Here is a 25,607-nt window from a genome sequence, read left to right on the forward strand (position 1 = left end):
TTTCTTCCATGTTTTTTTTTTTTTTTTTTTACAGCGCTGCCGCCAGGGAATTTTTAAAGCCACATTCTTCACTTAAAAGTAATACATATAGTATACACATTGTGTACACAATAATTTACAAGTTAGGCTGGATGCACTGCTGTGGGTGCCGAGCCAGCTGTCTGTCTGAGTTGCAGCAGGAGTGTGTGTAAGGGGGGCAGGTGGGTCACTGCTTTTTCAAACCTGGTGTTTCATCATCTGAGAAGCAATGCACATTTTTCCATTTGGTATGCATTGATGTGCATTGATCTGACTCTTGTTTCCCTCTCATAACATTGACTCGGCTAGCCTCTGCTGCTCTCACAGTGTACCCCGATATTCCATCTCTCAGAGGTTATTATCACCAAGAAATTCACAGTAGGGGCATGAATCAGACCTACCCTAGATAGCGTTTCGCCACACAGTGTGAAACACAAAAAAAGGTGGAGAAAAAAAAATCGTATTTTAATAATGATATGTATTCAGCAAATGAAATATGCCAGGCTTGCACATTTGCCTTGCTGAACAGACAATAAATTATACCTTGTGCACCGCCACATAAGCCCAAGGATAATACCACATCCAATGAGTTGAAAGGAAATAGGGCTTGTGGGATGCAGGAAACAGAGTGCCCTTGCTTAAATCAAACAGCAGAAGGAGGAAACATTGACATGTAGGTCCTGTTGGTACGATTTACCTCCTGCATGTGCCCTCAGAGCAAATCTGTATGATGAGGTTGGCATGTAAACACGCAGCCTTTGTGCAGATAAACGTCGCAGCCACAGCCAAGTTAACATGCAGATGTGTAGCGGCAAATACAAATGCAGGCATACGCGTCTACACACGCACGCACGCACACTCACACACACTCACACTCCGTCAAACATAGAGCAGAGCTTGACAGACTGTGTGCACTATCTCGTGTTTGCTTTAGTACATTGCAAAGCAAATTCCTGTAGCTCCAAGTCTAATTTATCAAACAGACTGTGTGAGTATGACTGTGTGTGTGTGTGAGTGTGCGAAGTTTCATCATACATTCCGAACACACACCCCTTCTTCAAGATAGTGAATAAATGCTGCGAGCAAGTGTAGATGCACACACACAGGCACAGAGGCAGCCGCGTATACATATGCATACGCGGCCACAAAGGGTCACTCGCCTGCCCACACACACATATACACACACGGAGTGCGGCAGGTTCTTATGGGACTCTAGAGAGGATGAAATATTGCTGCAGAGGCCACACACATACACAGAGTCCACATCCAAGAGCACACACTCGCAACGAAAACAACACACATCGAGGGATCGCTGAAGCAATCTTGTCAAAGATGGAGATGTGTGTGAGCGGGAAAAAGCATCTGCTGCTTTTCCTACATGTCAGTGGCTTGATAACCTGACACACACACACTCACACACACACAAGACATCCACAAAATGTTTGCGTCATCTGTCATTTGGTTGCCACACATTGACAGATACAGTACATTCCAGTTATCATCTGAGGAGTTGACATAATCGCTTACACACACACACACACACACACACACACACACACACACACACATATGCACACACACACACACACACACACACACACAATACACAGTCCCATCTGACTTGCAGGCAGACAAAGAGGCAGAAGTGACATCATGGTGGCAGGGCAGAAGTAACACCAGTGACATCTCACCCTTAATGGTGTCTGATAGGTAAACAGAGCATAGCCACCCACCTGCCTTTTGGCCCAGGTGGAACCACTTGAGCAAATTGCCTCCTTAATTGATGGACTTGAACTGGTTGCTGTTTGCTAGCTCGTACGTGTGTGTTTATGTGTGTGTACTGAAGTTTCTCCCGCTGCCCGTGGCCAGGGGAGCAGTAATAGTGGAAAGAGAAATCTGTCAACTGGTAATGAAATAATTGGCACAAACGGTTACACATGCAGGATCCCGTGCACCACACACATGCAATCGCACTTAAATACACACATAGATTTGCGCTCGCTTGTGTGCACTCATCCACACACGCGTGCAGCTCTGACCATGAGTACAGATAACGGTGTAGTGAAGGAGCCTGATGCACCATTTCCTCTGGTTGTAGCTACAAATGAACTCACCCAGTGGCTGAATATGGACAGACTGTGACAGCAAATGAGGCGGAAAGGGAGACAAGAGAAAGGAGGAGAGGATGTGCTGTATAAGGTATATGTGAAAATACTATACGTGTATACAGGGAGGATGGAAAAGTGCATGAAAGGGAGTAAAAGAGTAGAATGATGACGGAGGAAGAGGAGGGAGAGGATGAGACAGAGAGAGAGAGAGAGAGAGAGAGAGAGAGAGAGTCACAGGTTGTTGCCGATGGGTTGCTTCCTGAAATAAATTCTTTTTGGGGGGATGGTTGCCATGGCAACTCAGGTAACGTCAGACAGGGATTGGTTGTGCTAGTAACCTGCGCCAGCACTACAGGAGAGAGACAGACGATATCATCCAAATACTGTGTACAGTTTATATGCGTGCAAGATTTTAACCACACTGTTTAGGATTATCCAGCGCTGTAACTCATCGGAGGGATAAGGACTAAGATCATTAGTCAAGTTTCTGTCACTTCCTTTCTGCAGAAGACGCCAATAGTTAATCAGTACTTAAGATGATTATCACTGTCGTTATTTTGAGAATGACCTGGCAGGGGTCAAAGGTTTTGTTCATTTGTGATGTTGATGTGCTCAGTAGTGGCTAGAGGGTGACACGAGAGACAATTTTTACTTCTGTTCCATCCCAGAAAAATGACTCCCGTCCCGTTCCCATGTCATGTTTTCAGATAAGTGCTAATTCATATTAGAGCTGTATATTTATATATAAAAACTAAGCACATTCAATCAGTTGAGCTTAATATAATTCCTAACGTAACAGCTGAAACAACTATCTTGTACACATTTGTTACATTTTTCATATTTTAATTGTAATTTTATATGTATTATATAGTTAATGACTGTGGCAATACTTTGCCTTTAATTGTATTGCTTCTTAATATCTTTATTGTATTTTTGTTGTATGCACCAAACACCAAGGCACATTTGTTGTAAGTGAAAACCTACTTGGTAATAAACCTTGTTCTTATTTTCACTGCTATAACTGTGTGGCAAATAACTAGTGCTTAGTCCGTTAGCTCAATGCTAACACACACACAATGGGAATTATCATTAATGGGCTAATGGAAATTAGCATTGCCATAATGTTACCTTGACAAATGATCCATTTTACTTCACATGCTTAACATAAAACACCATGTGTGCTCATACTTAAAGGCATACTGTATATTTCCTCTGTGGAGACGAACTAATGGCTTCTGACTAACTTCACATTGCTAGCTCAGTATTGTTATTAAGATTCGTGTCATGCCCGCTACCATTTCCTTTTTTTACCTGTCCCACCCCAGTCATGTGATGAATAGTAAAATTTACTCTCTCCACTGCCCAAGTCCCACAGGAACTTTGTGACCCACAGGATTTGGTTCAGACACCAGTTCAGGAGGAGTCATGGTTCAGTGAGTTTGGTACAGCAGAAAAAGACCTTCTTATCATTTGTTTTGAATGGACAGTAGTGCAAGTGTCAAAGACAGACACAATCCTCCTGCAAGGGACTAAGGTCAGATTTTGCTCTCTGACAACTTAGGTAAACTTTTTTTTTTATCATAAAAATAAGTATGAACACTGAACAAACAATTTCCCAGAACACAGCAGGTCACAACTATATGCTATAAAAATGAAATGCTTCTCTTGTGCTTTGACAATTACCAAAATACATAGAATAATACAAAGAATAATACAAAAGTGAAGTTTGTACATCAGAAGAGTCTTTTAGTGCATCCCTGTGATTGGCACGTCTGGGTGGTGCTGTTGAATATGCGCTTGTAAGATGTGTTTCCATTCACCAAAACACACCATCCTTGTCTTGTTCATGACTCTCTCAGGCAGGTTTTCCAATCAGCTTGTTTTGCTTACCTCAGCATATGTTGCTATTGGGGTACAGCTCACAGTTTCCAGGCAGAACTCACGCTTGTGAACTTTGGTTCTATTTTTAGCAAGATGTACTAAAAGTGAAGACAAATTCCCCTGTGATTACTTTTGAATATATTTGAATATATTTCACCACTACCAATAAAAATATCTAATGTTTAAATATATTACTAAAATATATTAATGGAATCTAGTATTGACCTTTTCTGAATATTAAATCCCATTCAAACACCCATTGTTCCTAAATGAATTGTTTTCTGGACTGTTGAATGTCCTGAGCTCTCACTGTTAGTAGACAAATGTCCTGTTCCATGGGGGTCAAAGGTCAAATATGTCAATGATGCATTGTTCCTGGTGCCTATCTGCCTCTCCATCAGTCTCTGTCTCATTATTTCAAAACCTAATCAGGACAAGCTAAATACCATGCAAATGTAAGCATAGAGGTTTTACCCGGAAATGTGGGTTTTTAGAGCCATATGCAAACTTATTTTGAATATATTTGTGACATTGTGTTTTGTTAAGTTGTCTTTTTTGTAGTTTTTTCATTCATCTCTGGCTGTTCTTTTGTTTGTTTGTGTTTTGTGATCCAGCGGTACCCCCAGAAATGGCCAGATGGGGCATATGTTGCTGTACATGTTATGGGATTCATTGTTCTTTGTCATTTTCCTTAAAAAGACAAATATACAGCTTTAATTTGAATTTCAAGTCCTCTTCGGTTATTAAAGACTCATGAGTACCTTTATTCAGATATCCTGAGGTAAGAGTTCAGGGGACTTGTTTGAAAATGGCCATTCCAGTTGTTCCCTCGCCAAAATGTAGCCCAACTTCTGAGTGTTATTTAGCCCCCTTCCAGACAAGCTATGCCAACATGGTTGGTGCCAATGGATGCCTTAGGTTGTCTAGTTTCAGCCTCTTAAAGACAGTAATATCCCCTTCAGTTACTGTCACCGGGGGGACCTGTGGGGTTGCCAGCAGTCGCATCAGGGTGGCCATGGCCTCCCTTGGGTATGCCACTGTCCTGATCACTGATTAAGCCTTCTCCTTTACTGTTACGTACTTTGTTTTAAAAGCCAATACACAAATGCCTTAATGAATTCTCATTCAAGTGGATGTCACATTTTAGTGTGCATGAGGATGCAGCAGTTTGAGTCGAGAGCCGGTCGCATTTACCCAATGTCCTCAAAATAGCTCCATAATGGTGCTGCGCAAGTACATGTGTCTTGTAGTGTAGCCCTCTGGAACTGAGAGGAGATAGAGGAGAGGACACAGTGAGTGTGTGTGTGTGTGTGTGTGTGTGTGCTTGTATTCCTATCTTGGTGGGGACATTTTACTGTTTACACAGTCACGCCGTGGGGACCTCTGACATCGTGGGGACCAAAATCAAGGTCCCCACAAGGCAAAGCCTTTTAAATGAATGCGGGAGCCATTTTGAAGGTGCCTGTGAAATTTTAAGCTTTGGCCCATAAGTGATGTTTTTCCATCAGGACACACACACACTGATTCTTCACTATCGCCCCCTAAAGGTCCTCATCTAGTATTGCAGTCAATTGTCTCACACACACATCTTCCAAATATGGTAAGTACTGCCCCTTCCTGGTCCCCATAAAGAATGTTAAGAATATTCATAGTGTTATCATTATACATACATATATGTGTATATATATATATATATATATATATATATATATATATATATATACACTAATTGTCATTGTCTGATATAGGGTGAAATGAAGGGAAAGGTACTATGAGTTGTATTGTATGGTATCAACAGAACTCATAAGAGGTGAGAGGCCTGTGGTCCTGTATGGAACTGATGATTTACTGGAATGTGTAGGTGAAATGGAAAGGATGAGAAATATTGCTGTGACTTGTGTGAACAGAACACCAGGGTCAAATGTGGAATTACTTGGAAGTAATTAACTATGATTCTACCTCATAAGAGTAAAATGTAATGGGGTGTATGTAGAAGACCTAAATGCTGCACATGAAACATTTTTAAACAGCTAATTGTTATTGTATGATAAACATGTAAGGAATAATGTAGAGTGGGCAGGTAACTATAGAGAAATAAACCCTCTCGGGTGATTCAGGACTCTAACATGCAGCCTTCAAAACCATGAAAAGACAACACCCAGTCCATATCACAATATAACGATATCCAAAATCTGTCATCTGTCATATCACCATAACATATAATATTGATATATTGCCTAGCTCTCATTTTACAATAAGGCCTCTAAAATCATGAGGGGCTTACATTTTTCAGTCCTATTCTTTTATATCAGCCTGCATCAGTGTCACATGACTGTCAAGTTTCTCTCTGTGAAAACAAACAATATGGCTGACATTCCTTTCATTCTCAGTGGAAAATGCTATAAGATAGACTGTACATTAAAATGCATTTTAATGACATTTTAGTGAGAAATGTACTGTTTATTTTGTTGATTGTTGTTCTGATAATGTATATGGTATTTAGTTCATTAGTTATTATAAAGATTCTTCCAGGTTTCGCCAGGAAAGTATAGGAATGCAGGTTTAGATTACCTTTTAACCCTTTTCCCTTATTTATTTTTTTCAGTTCTAGAAGGAATTTAGATACCAAAATCACACCAGGTCATCCCTAGTCTCGCGATACCAGATAATCAGAGATCTCAGCCTACTGATAGTATGGGAACATCTAAATGCAAAATACCTGTTAAGCCAGCGGCAAGAACGGCCGATAATAAAGCAACGTCCTTACATTTTTGAAAAGGTGATGCCTTCCTGGAAATAGTGTGCTCCCCCTTTTCTCCTCCGTAAGAAAACAAGCTAGAGATATAGTGAATCACTTCGTTACGTGGTGAGAGCTTTAAAAAACAGCAAAAATGGATGCCCAGAGCACAGAAAAGAAGCATGAAAGAGAGAGAGAGAGAGAGAGAGAGAGAGAGAGAGAGATATGAGAGACGTGAGAGAGCCCAGAGTTTTTCCACCACATGAGCGGATTTTGTTGAGCAGGTATTAGAGACTCTTGGTCTCACATGGACATCTCCTTTTGAAGCAGCAGACTGCTGTTCTGTTGTCGATTTTCAGCAGTGATGCTGTGACTCTCGGACTTAACCTGTCCCTGACCCGTCAGTACAGCGGCCAGGCACTCGTGCCCACTCACACACGCACAGCAGCGTTTATGTCCAATAAACTTAAAAAAGATTTTAAAAAATCCAGATATCAAAAACTGAATTGATGGAATGGGCATGACGCCACTGATAAGTATATCAAGGGACAGTTTACTTCTCCCCATTAAATTGCCTGCAATCGTCACTTCCGCTGGTGGAGTTTTAATGTGAAATTGAAGAGGAAGTGGTCTCTACATTCAACAAGACGGGTATGGCTGCAGCCTGGAGTCTCGTCTCATGGCTCGTCTCATGACCTCTCGTGTCATGACATGGGCGTTACAGCAAGCCTACAGGGTCAAAAATGCAAATTCGACTCAAACCGAGAGGAGAAGAAGAAGAAGATGGCAGCAGCGTTACTGGTAAATTCCTAAAGAGGCCTTTTTACGGTTAAACTCTTAACTTTACAATTTTAACCATCCGGATAGTTTTTAACATTGCATTTGAAACATACCATGATATAACGTGTCCCTTGGGTTAACACATACATCTTTATTATTATGATAAAGGCAGAAAGGCCCTGCAGATTCTGAGGGACCATTACGCTGGTAAGGGAAGCCACGAGTGATCATCTTATACACGGAGCTGAAGTCCCTCCAGAAAGCTGTTAATGAGAGCGTCACTGACTATGTTATCCATGCAGAGACTGCGATCACAGCACTCAGGAATGCAGGAGAAACTTTAAGTGATGGCTTGTTAACTGCAATGGTCCTGAAGGGCCTGCCGGACTCATTTATTTTCCATCCACGTAACACAAAGTGATGAGAAATTAAGTTTCACAGAGTTTAAAACAAAGTTGAGGAGCTACGAGAGCACGGAAAAATTTAATGCCGTTTGCTCGGATGACAGCGTGATGAAGATGAGAGGAAGAGACAGCGGGAAGGTGAGATTGTCCTGTTATAACTGCAGCCAGAGGGGTCATAAAGCTGTGGAGTAGAGCCCTGCGCTGGACCCCAAGGCCCAAGGGGCCCGACAGCCCGACAATTTAAATGGCAACACTTGAACGCAGCAGCCGCTGTGCCCCTCCCTCTCTGCTGCACGTCACTCATCATATTGTAGCGTCTGCCAGGACGTGTGGAAAGGATGGCGCGGTTATTTGGCAAACCACCGTTTATTACTCCACAGTACAGGTTACTGTTGGCTGTAACCAGTGGTCGAATTGTTAATTTTTAACAAGGGGATGCAATGTAGCTTTGATTTTTTGCACACATCATAAAATATGACAGCACAGATGTGCAAAATTAATCAAGATAAAGAAAAATGGCATGACCTATACCTGCTGCCTTTAAAAACACAAATAATGCAGTAGTATTGCTATCGGTCTTTGTCAGTCACGTGTCCTAACTGGCAGACACGCCCCCAGGCGCCATTTTGGTTGTACCGCGGATGTAAACACAGAACTGGAGTAGCTGTCCGGGGAAGTCGTAGTTAGTAACGTTAGCAGTTAGTAGTGAGTTTTTAAACTGTTACCCAGTTGCCGAGCTGGAGAAGAATAAGAAGGATGAGAGGATACCATACAGGGACAAACTTATCAAGGTGGCCAGGGACCGGTATTTGGCTAAATTGTCGACAATCAATAACATAGATCCGTACGACCTCACAGCTAAAGACTGAAGCTCCGACGCCACATTACTGCCTCCAACTTCATCGCTGGATATAACAAACTACCTCGTTTAAGGTATATATTACACATATGAACAGTTCAGAAGCTATAAATCTCTCAAGCTCACGGACATTTCACGAATGGCTGGGTGCAACAACTGTTCACATTTCGACCGCAGGACTGCGACAACACACTCGTCACTGCAAAGGTAAGCTAACTTGGCTATAATCAAAGTTATGGTTGGTGGTTACGGTTAGTTTGCTTGTTTTGTCTGATTTGCTTTACTTATTTTAATTGTGGGCATAAAAGATTCATGTGTATTATATTATTGTGAAAAAATGACCTCATTCACATCACAGGAGCTAGAAAAAAGTGAAAATGATCTAATAATCCTACCCCTTTTTCATACAACATAATTACTCAAGCATCAAGCAGTTATTAATCATCTGGTTTAACAGACATCAGCTTGTCTAACCACAGAAATAAACCTGTCAGCCTGTCATCGGCCTGTAAATCAGAAACTGTAATAATGTAGACAACCTTACAAATTAAGCAAAATATAGGAAATGATTGAACACTGTTGTAAACTGTTGTTGTCTGTCTGCCTATGTGTTGTCTACAGGTCTTGCACTCCTGACACACCACTCAAGGCCTGGGCCATCATCAAGCCATCAGGAGCCATATCATCAGGTCACTGCACATGTATGGCTGGGATAGCGGAGACATGTACACATGTTGCAGCTGTGCTGTTTAAGCTGGAGGCGGTTGTCAGATGCAGAGAGACAACAACAGTAACTGGACAACCTGCATACTGGATGATACCAAGCAGCATCAGTAAAGTGGGAGCAGAAGCAGGACACAAAATCGACTTCACCACCGCAAAAGCTAAAAGAAAATGCCTTGATAAACTCCTGGATGGTGAGGAAGGAAACATGCCTGTTCTAAGGACTACGATGAACAACTGTACATTTGGCATTTCCACACAGGATCAGTGGGCTTCATATCTTACAGAACTGCAAAAGCATCCCCAAAAGCCGCAATTCTGTCGAATCTCCCAGCACTTTGTGATGCATTTGCAGACCCAGTGCAGCCATTTTCAGCACCAGATTCACTGCGCCATCTACGTGATGAGAAAATGGATGGCAGTGATTTATCTGCTTTGCGCCTACACTGCAAAACCTTGTCAAGAAAGGCAGACATTTCACCTGAGCAGGCACACTACATTGAAAAAAACAGCAGACCACAGTACAGATCTTCAGCTTGGTATCACTTCCGCATTGGAAGGATTACAGCATCAAATATGCATGCAGTCTATGTGTCGGACTTGGACAAGCCTGCACTGTCCACAGTGAAAGCAGTTTGTTGTCCCAACAACAGTGCAACAAACCGATGTGCTGCTACTGCATGGGGAAGACAAAATGAAGAGAGAGGGCAAACACAGTACAGGCTGCAGACTGACAAACATCACTGTGGCTTTGAGATGAGTCAGTGTGGGTTTAACATAAACCCAAACTTTCCTCAGGTTGGAGCATTGCCGGATGGGATTGTGCAGTGCACTTGCTGTGGAAAAGGCTGCGTCGAAATAAAATGCCCTTACAAGTATCGTGACAGTACTGTTGAGGAGGCATGCAACAGTGGAGACAAAAACTTCTGTTTGGAAATAGTGGATGGAGACCTGCAGCTTAAGAAGGATCATCCATATTACAAACAAGTACAGACGCAAATTTTTGTCACAGATGCTGACCCACAACTCCGGAGTGCTCTCTTGAAAAAGGCACAGCAATTTTTTGAGTGTGTGTGTCTCCCTGAGCTGGTGAGCTGCTACTTCACTTGGAGTGCAAGACGGGCACCACTGCATTGATTTCTGTTCCACAAAGGAAAAGACCATGCAAAACTTCAAAAACAGTAACAGAGAAGTCCAGGAAGAAGGAAAGAGCTGTCAAGTTTTGGTGCTTTTGTCGTGGACCAGAGAGCAAAGATGACATGGTGGCCTGTGACAATCAAAACTGCCCCATTGTGTGGTTTCATTTAAGCTGTGTTGGTCTACAGCATGCAACAGCTAAAGAAGATTTTTGGATCCGCTCTCGTTGTTCCTCTCAGAAACATGATTGAACATGAAAACTCTGATTTAAACATTGTTGAACAGTGTGCGGACCTATTTTTTGTACTTCTGTATCTGTTCTTCTGTCCAGCACCCAGTATTCAAAGTTTTTGGATGTGCGTGCTGTTTTTTGAATCTGCAATATTTGAATGTACAAGTATCTGTGAATTGTTGACAAATTTGCACATATTTTGCACTAATGTTTTTAGCACAATTGTTATCGCACAATATATTGTTTCAGTGTTGAAATTGCCATGCAAAGATGTGCAATTCTCTCACTACAGGACTTGTCATGTGAAGTGGGACAAATTTACTTGAATTTACTTGAATACTTTATGCTACAACTGTTATTTATATTACTTGGCATGCACATATTTTGTATTTTCTTGTATTGCTATTTTATCTGTTTACCATTGTGCTGCTGCTGTGTTTTGTTTGTGAAATAAATTACATATCTAAAAAAGTAAAACTGTCAAGATTCTCATTTTGTTAGCAAACATCATATTTCCTATTCACTGTTTATCTCCACAGGATTTTTAAAATGTAATTAGTAATGAAGAGTAATTTTCATTATCAAAACTAACACTAGTTATTTATGTGCTTAAGAGAGGCAAAGAGTCAAGAAGACTTCAAAAATGTAATTGACATACTTTATTATTCATGTTTAAGTCATGTACAAAAATGTATAAAAACTTTGCTTGCACAAATAGTACGAAAAGAAAAGAAAACTTCCAAGTGTCTAACTCAAGTGTTGAACTTTTGTTGGCTTCCGAAAGGGGAGCATACTGGAAAAAGTTTGGGAATCACTGGTCTAACTGTACACATACATACTTCATCATGATATCTTTGTTCATCATCCATGTTTCTGAACTATTGTTGGGCAATGGTTTGTCAGGGCACAGCACACAGTGACTACCTTATCCAACATTGTGGCTTCTTCACCTTCACATGGAAGAATCATGTTTATGGGTATGGTTCCTGTTAAGATCTTATAGTTCTGACAAACATTTCCAATGACCCTTTCAACATGGATTCTCAAATGTGCTATTTTTCTAGTTTCCTCCACATCTCTAGCTGCTAACTGACAGCGGCCTTTTGTAAATGCTAGGAGTTTGACCTCTGCACACAACATGCCCACACATTCCTGTATGTCAAAACCTCTGTCAGCCAAGACAATGTCCCCAGGCAACAAATTATCAAGAAAACCACTGTTCAGGGTTATATGTTTGTCACTTGTACGACCTCCCCAGCCTTTTGATAAGAAACAAATGGCTCCCTTGGGTGTAATACCTATTAAGTACTTCATAATGTGGTTGTGCTTGTAGCTGGAAAACATTTGGGCACGTGCTTTCAGATTTGATGGTTTCTCTGTGAAAATTTCAAAACAGTCAATAATCACTGCCACTCTGTGTCCAAAGGCCTCCACAAACTGGTGAGGCATGATTTTGTGCAGAGTGTCTCTATCTGGCCATACAATGGAACGCCTCAAGTTTGCATATAAAAAAGACATCATTTCATTGAATGTTCTGTACACTGTCTTTGGGGAAACGCGAAACAGATGAGCTAGGTGTTGCGCAGGCAGATCCAATCGGCGCATGAAGGTTAACAGAAGCATTTGAAAGGGAGTGAGAATTTTCTTTTGACTGGGCATGAGAGGCATCAAAAATGGAATAATGCCATAAAGGTTCCCAGGTTTGGCAGACCTGTATAGTACTTTACTTTTTCATCATCCTCTCCAAAGAAACCATCAGACATCCTGCGCTCATTAAATTCACACCGCAGCTCTCTGTTTTCTTCCAACAGGCGGTTTACTTCTGCACGCCTGAGCACACACAGGTCACATTCAGTCTGTGTCACATCCTGACTGGTGTTGTGTGTCTCATCCTCCGTGATTAGCTGATCACTTTCTTCACCAGCATCAGGTGTCCCCTCCTCACTCTGTTGCTCACTGCTTTTTTCACCAGGCTCAGATGTCCCCTCCTTGGTCTGTAGCTCTCCAATGTCTGCATCCTGGTGGACCCCCACCTCTGGTGCTTGCAGTGTCTCTTTCCGTAGCTGCTCCCGTCTACTTCGTCTTGCAGAGTGTGCAGTGTTTGTCGGTGTAACAGATGTGTGTCCCAGATGTAGGGATGGTGCCCAGTCTGGGTCAGCCTCCATCATTTCATAAGCTGGTTGACCTGCAATCACGTTGGGTTTTATTTAGAAAGCTAGTTAACATTGGATGCTTCCATGACATTTCACAATCGTAACCACTTAATCAGACATGCTACCAGTTAACCATCCCATCAGATCTCTCAGATCACAAGAGGAAATCTCATGCATTGATAAATATTTCTGTGTTATTATGCATTTTTGCTGTTTACCTTTATCTTTAAAATCATTCACTTTGTAATGTTTTGAAATAAGATGATAAAATAAAATACATACTGATTTAACACGAACAGATTAGCCCAGACTACCCTCCCTCTTTGTCTGTAGTTTACAAGTGATGCTAGCTAGCTAGCTAAGGTTAGCCAATGTGAAAATAGCGACTTTAGAAAACAAAAACCAGCATATTCAGTAACATTACTTAAACAAAAAAACAACTCTCTTACTTGCTTTTATGAAAATGCCGAGAGCAAACACGCATGAAGGGAGATATGGTGTCGAAAGTGATGCCCTTCTGTCTCACCGCTGCGACCCAGGCCATCCGACACCTCTTCGTTATTTCCTCAACCTGCTGTCCATAACCTCTTTTCCAAGTGGGAAACCGAAAAATCTCACGTTGTGGTCAACTTTTCTGCCATTTCTTTCGTGTGACTTAGTATGACAGCCTTTCACACAACACGGCGTCCCATTTTATCAAAGATAATGCCACACGCAAAGACGATGTTCACTGTTGAGTTGTTTACAATGAGTGACCCTCGACCCACAATACACTGCGGCTGTCGCAAGCATTACGTCACCTGACAAAGACCGATTGCAGTACACACAAAAAACATTTTAGAGTATTCATAAGAGTAGTTCTGAAATAGCTGTGAAAATTAATCTTAGAGTCACTCTTATCCTATAGACATTTCCTTAGCCATTTATAATTTCTCCTTACCTGTGAAGCCTTGGGCTGATAATTGGTGATGCTGTCAGGTGCCTGTCCTGATACCTGCCTGGTTTCTCCCTGTCCCTCTTCTATCTGTTGCAATAATATAGATAATAAATGTGCAAAGCAAAATTTAGAAATAGAATTAAGAATAGTAGTGGTGACATAGCTGTGGAAATTAATCGCACAGTCACTTTTGTGCTCTAGATATTTTCTCTCAGCCAATTATAATCTCTCCCGTGAAGACTCTGCATGATCATCCTTGCTGGCCTCTGGTCCACTGTCTCCTCCTGACCCTGCTATTTATTGTGGCAATAAAGATTAAAATAAAATACGTGCAAAGCAATAGTGAGCACAAGTTCTTATTAAGGAGGAGTGGGTTTATTTCTAGCATGAAACTAGCTAGCAAGGTATTTAACATAGGTAACAATAACATTAACGTTAGTGTTCTTGTTAACTAGCTTAACTTGATATATTGGTATTAATTAGTCATCATTTAGCTAACATTATCTACAAGCAACAGCATTACTCAACTTACACGGTTTGTTTGGAAGAAACTGTGCAAGGTTTTTGCTTCTTCCTGGCTGCTTTGCTGAACATAGTTAACACTCACCAGCACTGCCAGCAGCACACGTCTTGTCTGTGTGGATTGACTCTGATCACAACATGACAGCGTGTGTATGCGCCTTCTCATGGTGCGTTTAAAGACGGCTCGGAAAAACACGTTACCACATGTTAAAACGAATTGGACGGTGGTAACGGCTGTAAAAAGTGCGTGGGACGGAGGGCAGAGATACGGGAAGTGCGGTGGACATGTCCCCTGTGTCACCTCTCTCAAATTACGTCCGTGCCTGCACACACAGATTCTAGATTAACAAGGGGGATGCTTTTTGGTCAATTTTCTAACAAAGGGGATGGCATCCCCCCTTACCCCCCCTCAATTCGACCACTGGCCGTAACCATGCCAAAACAACCATAAAACAAGGACTTAGCTGTAACGTTAACTCCAACTGTGCACTCCTGCTCTCTCCTCCAGCTTGCTTATACAGACACCAGCACGCACTCACACATTGTCCCCATCCCCGTCACACTCGCCCCGCCCCTACCTATACACATTCAATTCCAAACATGCCATCAACTCACAGAATATTGACATTACAACAGAACATTTACTACAGGGTCGCTACAATATTTTACTGATCTCATTCATAAACACTGTGATAAGGTTTAAGTGTTTTGTTGGTGTTTGTAGCTTAGGCTTGGATAGACGTGTTTATTTGTTAATAGACCTGCCGCCTACAATTGTCGCGATATCAGGTCAACTGCAGCGCTGCAGTTGCATAGCGCACAGTCACTTCAAGAAACAAAATAATCAATTAAACAACCCCCAAAATGCTTCAAACACTTTTCTAAATAATCTTAATATTGAAATGAAACGAAATATACCCACTTATGCCATTAAAAGTGCTTAGATAAGGTCGGAGGTCTATAACTGCACATATACTGTATGGGCTGAAAAGCTCAAATGTCACTGTGACCGCAGTCTCAATCATGTGTGCAGATTCTGGCGTCCGTGCATTCTTCAGAAGGGTCAGGGTCAGCCCAGAGAAACCCTTACAGCAGAACATGGGAAACTAAATATTAATATTTCTACATGCTTTTCAGATATGTTGCTCATCTCTAAGAGCTCTACAAGAATATCTTTGCCCCATCTCGAGTGAACTTCTCGGAAGCTACTTGGCTTTCCCATTGGCCCACTGAATTGATACTTGGGATTCACGATCAGGGCCCAAAGATAGGCCCAGACACCAATTTTCATGTAATTTGGACAATTTTTGTGGCCGTGGCAAGCCTTAATTGGTTCACAAATGCTAACCTTTCAAGGCCCACCCTCGGATCTACCAGGCTGATCAGAACCTAACTGATGTCTACCGGCTCGTCTTGGGCCCCGAACAACATGTAAAGAAATCAGACTCCTGTGACTTTTAGAAAAACATTTCCTCCAAAACCTCCTCTCTGGTCAAAGGGTGTAAGAGGGCACAAGTCTGACAGCTCCTGATTTTGAGTTTCTGAAACAGGCAAAAAAATCTACAGGACTTTGGGGTTTTTTGTTCCGGATTATTGTTTAGTAGCTCCGGGGGATCATCTGTACCGAATCTGGGGCCCCTGGGGTCAAAGGTCGCTGTGCAGTGGCCAAAGAGACACGTTTTTTTAAAAAATCACTGTCTTGAGATGGTGACATCTTATAAGTACCTGGGTATTCATTTTAACAATAAACTGGACTGGACTGATCACATAACAGCACTGTACAGGAAAGGCCAAAGCAGACTCTACCTGCCGAGTTGGCTCAGGTCTTTTGGAGTGCAGGGGGCACTCCTGAAGACCTTCTTTGACACTGTGGTGGCATCAGCCATCTTTTGAGTGGTCTGCTGGGGCAGCAGTGTCTCGGCTGCAGATAGGAAGAGACTGGACAAGCTGATCAAGAGGGCCAGCTCTGTCCTGGGATGCTCTCTGGACTCTGTGCAGATGGTGGCAGAAAGGAGGATGACAGCGAAGCTGTCATCTCTGAGGACTAATGACTCCCATTCTCTGCAGGAGGAGATAAAAGCTCTGGAGAGCTCCTTCAGCGATAGACTGATTCACCCAGAGTGTGTGAAGGAACGCTATCACAGGTCCTTCCTGCCTGCTGCTGTCAGGCTACATAACCAGCACTGCTCACAGTAAACTGCACCATGGACACTTTATTGACACTATGGACACTTTATGGACACCACAGCAGTCTGCTGTTTTTGCACATACAATCACTTGCACCTTATCCACTGGCTATTTTTATTCACTGCTGCTCCTTATTATCCACTTCCCGTTATTATTTTTATTGTTATTGTTATTATTATTTATCGCCGTCTCTTGTATTTTTTGTACTTATTTGCATGCCTAGTTATTTAAGTTTTTAAGTTTAAATTTGAAATCTTTAATCTGACTCTTTGACTTAATCTGACTGCTGTAACACTGGAATTTCTCAATTATGGGATCAGTAAAGGTGTATCTTATCTTATCTTATCTTATCTTATCTTATCTTATCTTTTCCTTAATGATTCATCAACGCTTTGAGGTAGGGGGCTGACATTAGAGTATGTGTATCAGGAGGTCAGGGGCATCGACTGTGCCAAGTTTCAGACCCATGCAACCTTCAGAAGTGTCAAAGGTCACCATTCGTGTGATCTGGCCCGTGAGGCCTGCATTTTTAAATAATTCACAAATGCTTTTGATGCCAAAATAACTATTGAATATTGTCCAACAGCAGACATGGTGGTAGATATTTTAACTAAATCTGGAACTAAAACCATGCTTGATATATTTGCCTGTTTCATTTTTGGTGAAAAGGTTAAACATGAAATGAAAATGAATTGTGTAAATGTATGTGACACTATATCTTGTTATTCAGTATAAGAGCAAGTGGGGGTGTTGAATATTGTTTTTGTGCTCCTACACTGACTAGGTTGTCTGGAGAGGGGGCGTGGTGATTAGGTAGCAGGTGTCACAAATCAATAAATTGCCGCTTGCCCCTGGTCCAGGTGTGTGCATACCTGTCAAACAGAACCGATGGCTGTGTATGTTTGTTCCTCTGTTAATTTAACATTTAAGTCGGCGTTCCAGCCCTTTTTATGATGGTAGCTTCTGCTCCAACACAAAATGAAACTCAAAGTGCTTTACATAAAAAATAAAATGATTATTAGAAAGGACAACATGTAAAAGTAACACAAAGCAACAGTACTTCGAGGAGGATTTAATACTATGTATAAAACAACTTTTCAACTAGGATTCCTAAAAGACAATAGATGTGTCATGAGACAAGAGGTTCCAGGCTGCAGTCAGATGTTAAAAAAACCTTTTCTACCAGGATTCCTAAAATACATTACAAAATACAATATTATGTTTAAAACAACTATAGTGTCAAGCGCGAGCTTCCTAAAATACCTTACAAAATACAATATTACGTTTAAAACCACTATAGTGTCAGGCGCGAGCTTTTATTCTGAAATTTAGAAAGTCGGGGGGCGTGGCTTCTGTATCACCGGACGAGAGGTCATGTCAGGAGAGCCGTGAGACGGAGACTCCAGGCCGCACCCATACAGTCTTGCATTCAACCTGCGTCTGATGAGGCATTGAGAGTGTGGCCAGCGGCATTTTTTGGTATGTATTAATCATTTTATTGAAATATAGCATTTTATATTTTATTTATTTATTCAAACTGTCGTTTGTTTGTTGTTTGAAGGCTATTAACGATAACGTTAGCCAAAGTAACGTTAACTAGCATTAATGAGCAACCTGGCCCAAGTCAGTTAGCAGTTGTTGAAGTTTTGGGAACCAGGATGGATTTATTCAGTTAATACACATGTAGAAAGGTAAACGTATAATGTTAGAAGCCATAAGAGAGTGTGAAGTTGACGTTACACCGTGTCAAATGCTCTGTTTAGTCAACATCTAGCATGTAACATGTAGCATGTAACAGTGTCAAAGGTCACCATTCGGTGTGATCTGGCCCGTGAGGCCTGCATTTTTAAATAATTCACAAATGCTTTTGATGCCAAAATAACTATTGAATATTGTTAGTTAACATATGTTAGTTAACGAGAGAAAATGTCCTAGCCGTGATGCTAACGTGCACATGTTATATCTGAAGCATGTCTGCCTCGCTAAACTGCTGCAGTTAGCAGGCCTTCTGTGTCCACACAGACAACAGTAAATATTATGCGAGGTGATGTTGCAATGTTAACAATAACAACGTGCTGTGACTTTATGCTTTTGGGGGCTACAATAATCTTCTGAGACCAGCTGCAGTTTTTAGAGTCAGTTTCTCCGTAGACTGTAGGTTTCTTCAAGTTGAAGTGCGCCTTGCCTGGTGAGCGGCAGAGCGCAATATTGATTTATTAAAATGGCTATTTTTTTCACTGTGTTCTATTATTAATCTGCACAAGTAATCAGTCTGTTAATTTCTGTTAAATGATCAACTTTCATTGTGCATACATTTTCATGTAAATAAACTTAATAATAATATCAATATTCAACAGAATAGCCTAAGCCTTCAAAATCAGGAGAAGAATCTAGCAGAAGTAAAGTTTCTAAAAACCCCAAAATAATTTATTCTCTTAATGATTAGTTAATTTGTCTGATTTTAAAGTGGACATGTAACTAGATAATGCCAGTGGAAATGAGATCCCAAATGTTTTTGTGCAAGAATATATCATAGAAGACCAGTGCTTGAGAAGGCTGCAATTAGTTTCCTCATATTTAAAGTGCACAGAGTTAATTGATTATTTCTTAAGTTTGTCTTAATTTATTTCACAAATTAACAAAACTTAACATTTCATATGTTCAATTTAGACTGGACTTAACCGAAATTGAGTTGGAATAGCGCAGTTTAAAATACAGTTTATGCATTTTTACCATAACTGAAGCCATAACTGTCCTTTTTTATTCATTTCTCTTCAGTTTGAAATGCCGCCCAGGCTCAGTCCTTTTAAAGATGCCTGTCACCATGTTGGTTTAAAGACCGACAAAACATGGAAACTGGAGGTGAAATTCATCAATGCAGTGAAAGGTAAGATGATTTCTTATGTCTAGATAATAATAATACTAATTATAATAACTGGAATGTATACAGCACCTTTCAAGAAACCCAAAGATGCTTTACACAGATACGAATAGACACAGTAGAGATGACAATATGAAATTTCATTTAAGCCTTTAGATGATGTTATTTTGAGTGTGGATGAAGCAGCTAAAATGATAGCCCTGATCGATCTGAGCTCCATTCAGAAAACAAGCATTTTAAAAGTTTTTGCTTTTTCATGCTGACAGGACTGACAAAACATTAATTCAGAGTTTTTACAAAGCGGCATCATGATGTAGTTATTTCAGCATCCATTTGATCAGTTTATTGTAATTAAATCACTGTAAAATCTAAGTTTAATTTGGGTTTATTCCGTTTTAAGGTCTATAATTGTCACCTGGGATGTGTATAAATCAACAGGTTTTTGGGGGTCACAATAGCAGGCAGGCTGAGCTTCAGTAACATCACCGCTTTGGCTCCCATTGTCCACGTCGGAACTGGTTGGTGCTGCTCATGTTATTCATTGCTGTAAAAACAAATACTCCGCGGTCAAACTTGGGCAAGTAAAGCAAGGCAAAAATTCACCTCCTAAACACTGTCTGTGTGGGTGCTCATGCAGGGCTTAACAATAAGGATTGCCCGATTGCCCGGGGCAAGTAAAACTCACGGTCGGGCATGTAAACTAACAACTCACTTGCCCGATTGGGCAAGTTGCTAAAAATAGTAAAAGTTAATAACTAATTGATAAAATAAATGTATTATTGTGTTATAATGTCCTGCCCACAGCCCCCATTGATATTATTTTGCGCGACGGACGCTTCATATAATAACATAACAATATACTATTTATGGTGTTATGCCATCGTGTCATTTCTGTCTCTACATGGTCACGCGTTAACAATTCTCCTCTGCTCTCTGTATTGTGCACGTTGGAGTTCCTCCACACACACAGGTGAGCACACTAGAGCAGCTCGGGCTGCATTTTCCTGACTAAACCTGACCCGAGCCCGGTGCAGTTTGTCAGCTGACAAAGTTATTGTTATGGACACTGTGTAAATAACCAACAGACTGCTGTTACGCACAGACAAACACGCTGCTCGCACAGCTGCTCAGCATGGCACTCATACTGAGCTTGTGTTGCGTTCAGGCGTTGTCACGTAAATAACAGCTTCCAGCACTTAAATAGGTCATAGCACAGAACAGCAGCATGTCAAGTGACTTTTACTTTATTATATTCAATAAAATTGTATGTTCCTAAATCTTGAGACACCTCATATGTAAGCTAGACAGACATTTCACCTGCTCATTACTGTGCACACATGTACTGTATGTACTTAGTCCTAAAGAGCCCTTCTGGTGCCAGTAGATACATAGAAACATCCCAGCAGGCTGTGCTTTGCAAGCATACAAAAAGTTTCACGCATGTGAAAATTATTTTTCATGCGTGTGCTTCACCTGTTAATACAGCAGAACTGGAGAGGGATGAACAATAAATAGAGGTGGGCATGGCTCAAGTAGAGCGCAAAATTATAGACAGAGAATGACTGACAAATTTTTCACTTTAAGCCCTGACACTGTCATATTTGTGTAGGAATTAAGCTACAATACATGACATATGTTGTTTTAATTAATAAATACAGTGTGAATAAAGATTACTGAACATAAAAATAACTGCAGTCTTTGTTAATTGATAGCCGCTTAAATTAAACAATTTTTTTAGGGCAAGTACAAACTGACTTCGGGCAAGTAGATCTCTGACCAACTTGCCCAACCGGGCAAGTGAAAAAAAACCTTAGCGTTGAACCCTGTCATGCCTTCCACCATGTTTTCAGTGGGGCCAAACATTGCATACTATGCATGCGCGTCTGTGTCTGAAGGACTGCTACTGCTTTGGTGAGCAGTATCACTATGAGTTTTTCAACAGTGCCATAATCAAACACAGCTTTAATAATAATTAAAATTTGAAACAGTAATACTAACCGAATTTTACCACGGTTTATCACTTAACTGGTAATCGTTACATCCCTAAGACACCTTGAACTTGAACCGGAAGTGGTTCAAGCTCCGCCATCTTTCCAGCCGTCCGATGTCTCTTATTTGTCCATCGAGGAGAGAGGAGCAAGGAATGAGGAGCGATGAGTGAGTGAGGATACACGAGAGCTTCCTTTACGGAAGTCTTTTACCAGCCGACACTCCTCTTTACTGTTCCATCAGTTATTGACTGGATGCTGCTCCAACAGACTGATATGTTTGTGCCATCACTGATTATAACGGCCGCATCGGCTGCAGTAGCTCATTGCATTACCTTATCAAGTTACAGGTTTACAGAGTTTATTGTAAGTGTTTGTGCGCTGTTTTTCCTGTTGTTTAATACATTTGGCCAAAATCTATTATAAAATTTAAGTGCTATTAACAGGTAAATGATGGACTAAACTGCACTTCAACCTTCCATTTTTCACCAGCACTTCTTCTCACTTCCGCATCTCAGGCCTCAAAATAAATCATTATCCTTTACAGCCTTTGTGTAAATTAAGGATTGTATGTATTTAAAAAGTTATTTATTTAATCTAACATTGCAAACACCAGCAGAGTGTCTCCAATCGACAGCTTATGCGTTATAATAAAACATTGGTAAATTATCATACAAAAATGAATACAGTATAAACAAAATTCGAATAGATTTATTTTGTAAATTATGACGTGTGTGTAAGTAACTTCCTGGATAATGAACATCATGAACAGCTAATAAAACAAGGTCAAGGGTCAGAGCTTCTCAGTGGCCAGCAGCAGTAGACTTTGGTTGGGTTGCAGCTGCCTAATGTGAACGTACAACCTGTGAAGCAGGGCTCATATGAGTGCAGAGACACTGCAAAAATAAATCTGTCTCAGAGCATTTTGATCAGATAAATAACAATGACAATAAAACATGTGGATACCACTGACATTTAATGACAGTGGGACAGTATGGAGTGACTGTAGAGTAGCTCGTGCAGTACAGTGTCATTCTAGTGTTTCAGATTGTCATAAAAGCTGTGGAAGTCTTTGGGTATGACCTCTTTGAGTTCTTGGAGGTGTTTGTATTTCGTCTCTTTGATCTTCAGGCTGTTTGTGTAGAGTGGTGTGACTGCAGGTGAGTCTGAGGAGGTGTGTCGGAGCTGCTGCTTTGGCAATGGTCTCCAGTCATTGGAGTGCTGGGTTTTGAAGTCCATTGTCCCACTGATGTTGTACCTATCAACATGCAAAAATACCAGTGTTTCCCATGCATTCATTTATCTGTGGCGGTGCGTCACGAATAAATTATCTCCGCCACATATAGATTTTTCTGCTTTTGGCGCTAACTGTTCGTCCTCACTCATAAACATTGTGAATATAGCTTGTCGTTACAATTCTGGTGCAATAGGTGGCGGTCTGCATCATTAAGACGCACTTAACGCACCTGGTCCGCCAGAAGAAGAAGCAGACGTAGTAGCAGAACGGATCCAAAGACCTCTTGGTACAAATATGTGGGCAAACAAGTCCAAAAGTGGTCCGAACAACTCTAACTCATCATGTTATATTAGCCTGTGTCTGTATTAACATAGCTGGAAGCTCAACATGTGCAGAGACATTAACTCACGCTGTTAGTAGTGTTAACTGCAGCGCGAGTCCCGTAGCAGCTCGCCCCCGTTAATCAATTACAGCGGCTCCACCGGCAACGGGAGCGGTGTGACAACCACCGTCTGTCGCGTGACAACTCTCTATTTTACGCAGCTCTTCTATTTTTGTCGTGCTACGCTCCCCTACGTGACCCTCCAGCAGATAAAAACTGCATGAAATAGTGTGTTAAACGAGTACAATGTGTTTTTAAATGAATAAACCATTATCAGAGGTGATATGTGATGATTTTTTTCATGCATTTACCCATGTTTATCCGTGACATTGTGTAAATGTCCGTGGCGGACATTTGAAAGCGAGTAGATGACAAACAGTACAGTTAACTTGTAGATAACTCAAATATATGTAATAACTTAGGTGGGAAATGCTTTAACATTTCATGCAGCCTCTCGGCTTGGCAAACGGTAAACAACCCCGCTGGCTTCTCTACGTGTTGCTTCCTTACGCAGTAAGTGTAGCCCAAATGAATACGCTGCTATGCTGATGTGACGCTTACGCTTTGCAGCTGGCGGAGCCTGGCCGTAACCACAAATAGATTCCTGTCCTGTGGGAAACATTGAATACACATCAAAAGTTAACCCAAAATACAAATTATAATTTTACATAGATTATAACGCCTCATTTAAATTCTACCTCAGCACACTGCACTTTATATTATCCTGAAATACATCCTACTAGGGTTGTGCCAATGGGCGATCCGATCGCCCATCGGCGATGGAAGGGTTGTTTCACGATGTCTTTTAAATGACGATGCAATTGCGAGTTGTGGGAGACAGCGCATGTGTGGAGCATGCTGTGAGATCGAGGCTGATTTTTCGCTAGGCGAGTCGCAAAATGCTTAGGTTCCGTGCCTAAGCTGTATAATGGCAGGGAAAACCCTGGAGAGGAAGTCCAATGTCTCTTAATTCATATTTCCTCGTATCCTCTCTCCTTGCATGATTTCCTCACGTTTCTCCTCGTTGAGAGGACTAAGACGCAAGGAGAGGAGAGTAGGAAGGAAACAATCCTGAAATTAAGGACTTTCGATGCACCCATAGACAGAGCAGAAGTTAGAGGCCATTTTTTACTTTAAATGCATCACTGTGTTTCTAGAAATTTCAGAAAAAGTAAATTACTTGAATTAAATCACTATACCACTAGTTGGCATCTCAAATTAGTCGTGCTGCCATTGAATAAAAAAAAAAAAAAGGATTTTGTCACTCTTAAGCTGCAATGTGTGTGTTTAAATACATGTTGCCACAGAAGAAATATCCATTGTAGTGTATGATTTGCTTTCTTGTTTTGATCAAAATTTCCTTTATTTTTCTTGCAGGACGTGGTTTGTTCGCACGAGGTTCATTCTGCAAAGGAGATTTTGTCGTTGAATACAGGGTGATTTGATAGATGATGCTGAAGCCGAGAGGGAGGAGAAAGGTTTACCATCCCTCATGTGCTGCATTTTTCTTTCTCTTCAAGTGGAGAGGGAAAACATGGTGGTAAGATTTAAAATTGCATCTTTATCTCTGGTACATTCCTTTATATACATTCTATAAATTGTTGAATTTGATATAAGACTGCACAATCAATGTCTGCCATTTAATAATGTGACACTGCAAGGTAAAGGAAATACATTGAATGTTGAATTTTGGATAGGACCTGGGGAGACATTATTTTCAACTAAAATTGTTTTTATTTTCCTCTTTCTCATCTTTTGTCCATTCTAAGTATTGATGCCTCGAGAGAAGACGATTCATTTGGCCGCCTAGTGAATGATGAACACAGACATCCAAATTGCAGGATGAAACAAATTGAGGTGGAGGAAGCCCACACTTATGCCTTTTGCTCTAAAAGACATAAAGGAAGGTGAAGAAATAACTTACGACTACGGAGGCGATGACTGCCCATGGCGAATGCAAGTATGTCTCATGACTGCACAGTTTTTAAATGTGTAGGCTTTAAGAACGTCTCAGAATAACATTGTGTGTGAAGGTATCTTCATTAGAAACTACTGAAATTAAATTATCCTGTATTTTTATTAATTAGTGTTTTTACATATTTTAGAAATTTGGGACAGATCTTTAACTGTCTGGACCTTTTCCTTGGCCTAATTATCACTGTAATCTGACACATTCACGATGTCCCCACAGTGCACTTCTTATGATACCATTAGTGTTAAATAAAACCAAGAGATGCTTTGTCCCGTAAAGGATGATAACATGGTGTGTAAAAATGTCCCCATTAAGCTTGTTGTATTGAAGATGTGTGAAAGCGGAACTGCCCATTGGTCCGACATCCCATTGTTCGACCGTATTAAACCCATCGTTCCAAAGTCCTGTTGTTCCAAATCATCATGATGCCCTGTGGTTAAGGTCTGGTTAGGTTTAGGCACAAAAACCA

The 25,607-nt window shown here is 41.0% G+C and overlaps 1 protein-coding gene across 2 annotated transcripts in view; it reads left to right on the plus strand.

The window, feature by feature from the left end:
- Nucleotides 1-25,607, plus strand: part of tafa5a (TAFA chemokine like family member 5a) — a 250,110-nt gene that overhangs the window by 88,054 nt on the left and 136,449 nt on the right. The window lies entirely within an intron of this gene.

The sequence above is a fragment of the Epinephelus fuscoguttatus genome, linkage group LG22 (assembly GCF_011397635.1).
Source record: "Epinephelus fuscoguttatus linkage group LG22, E.fuscoguttatus.final_Chr_v1".
NCBI lineage: Eukaryota > Metazoa > Chordata > Actinopteri > Perciformes > Serranidae > Epinephelus > Epinephelus fuscoguttatus.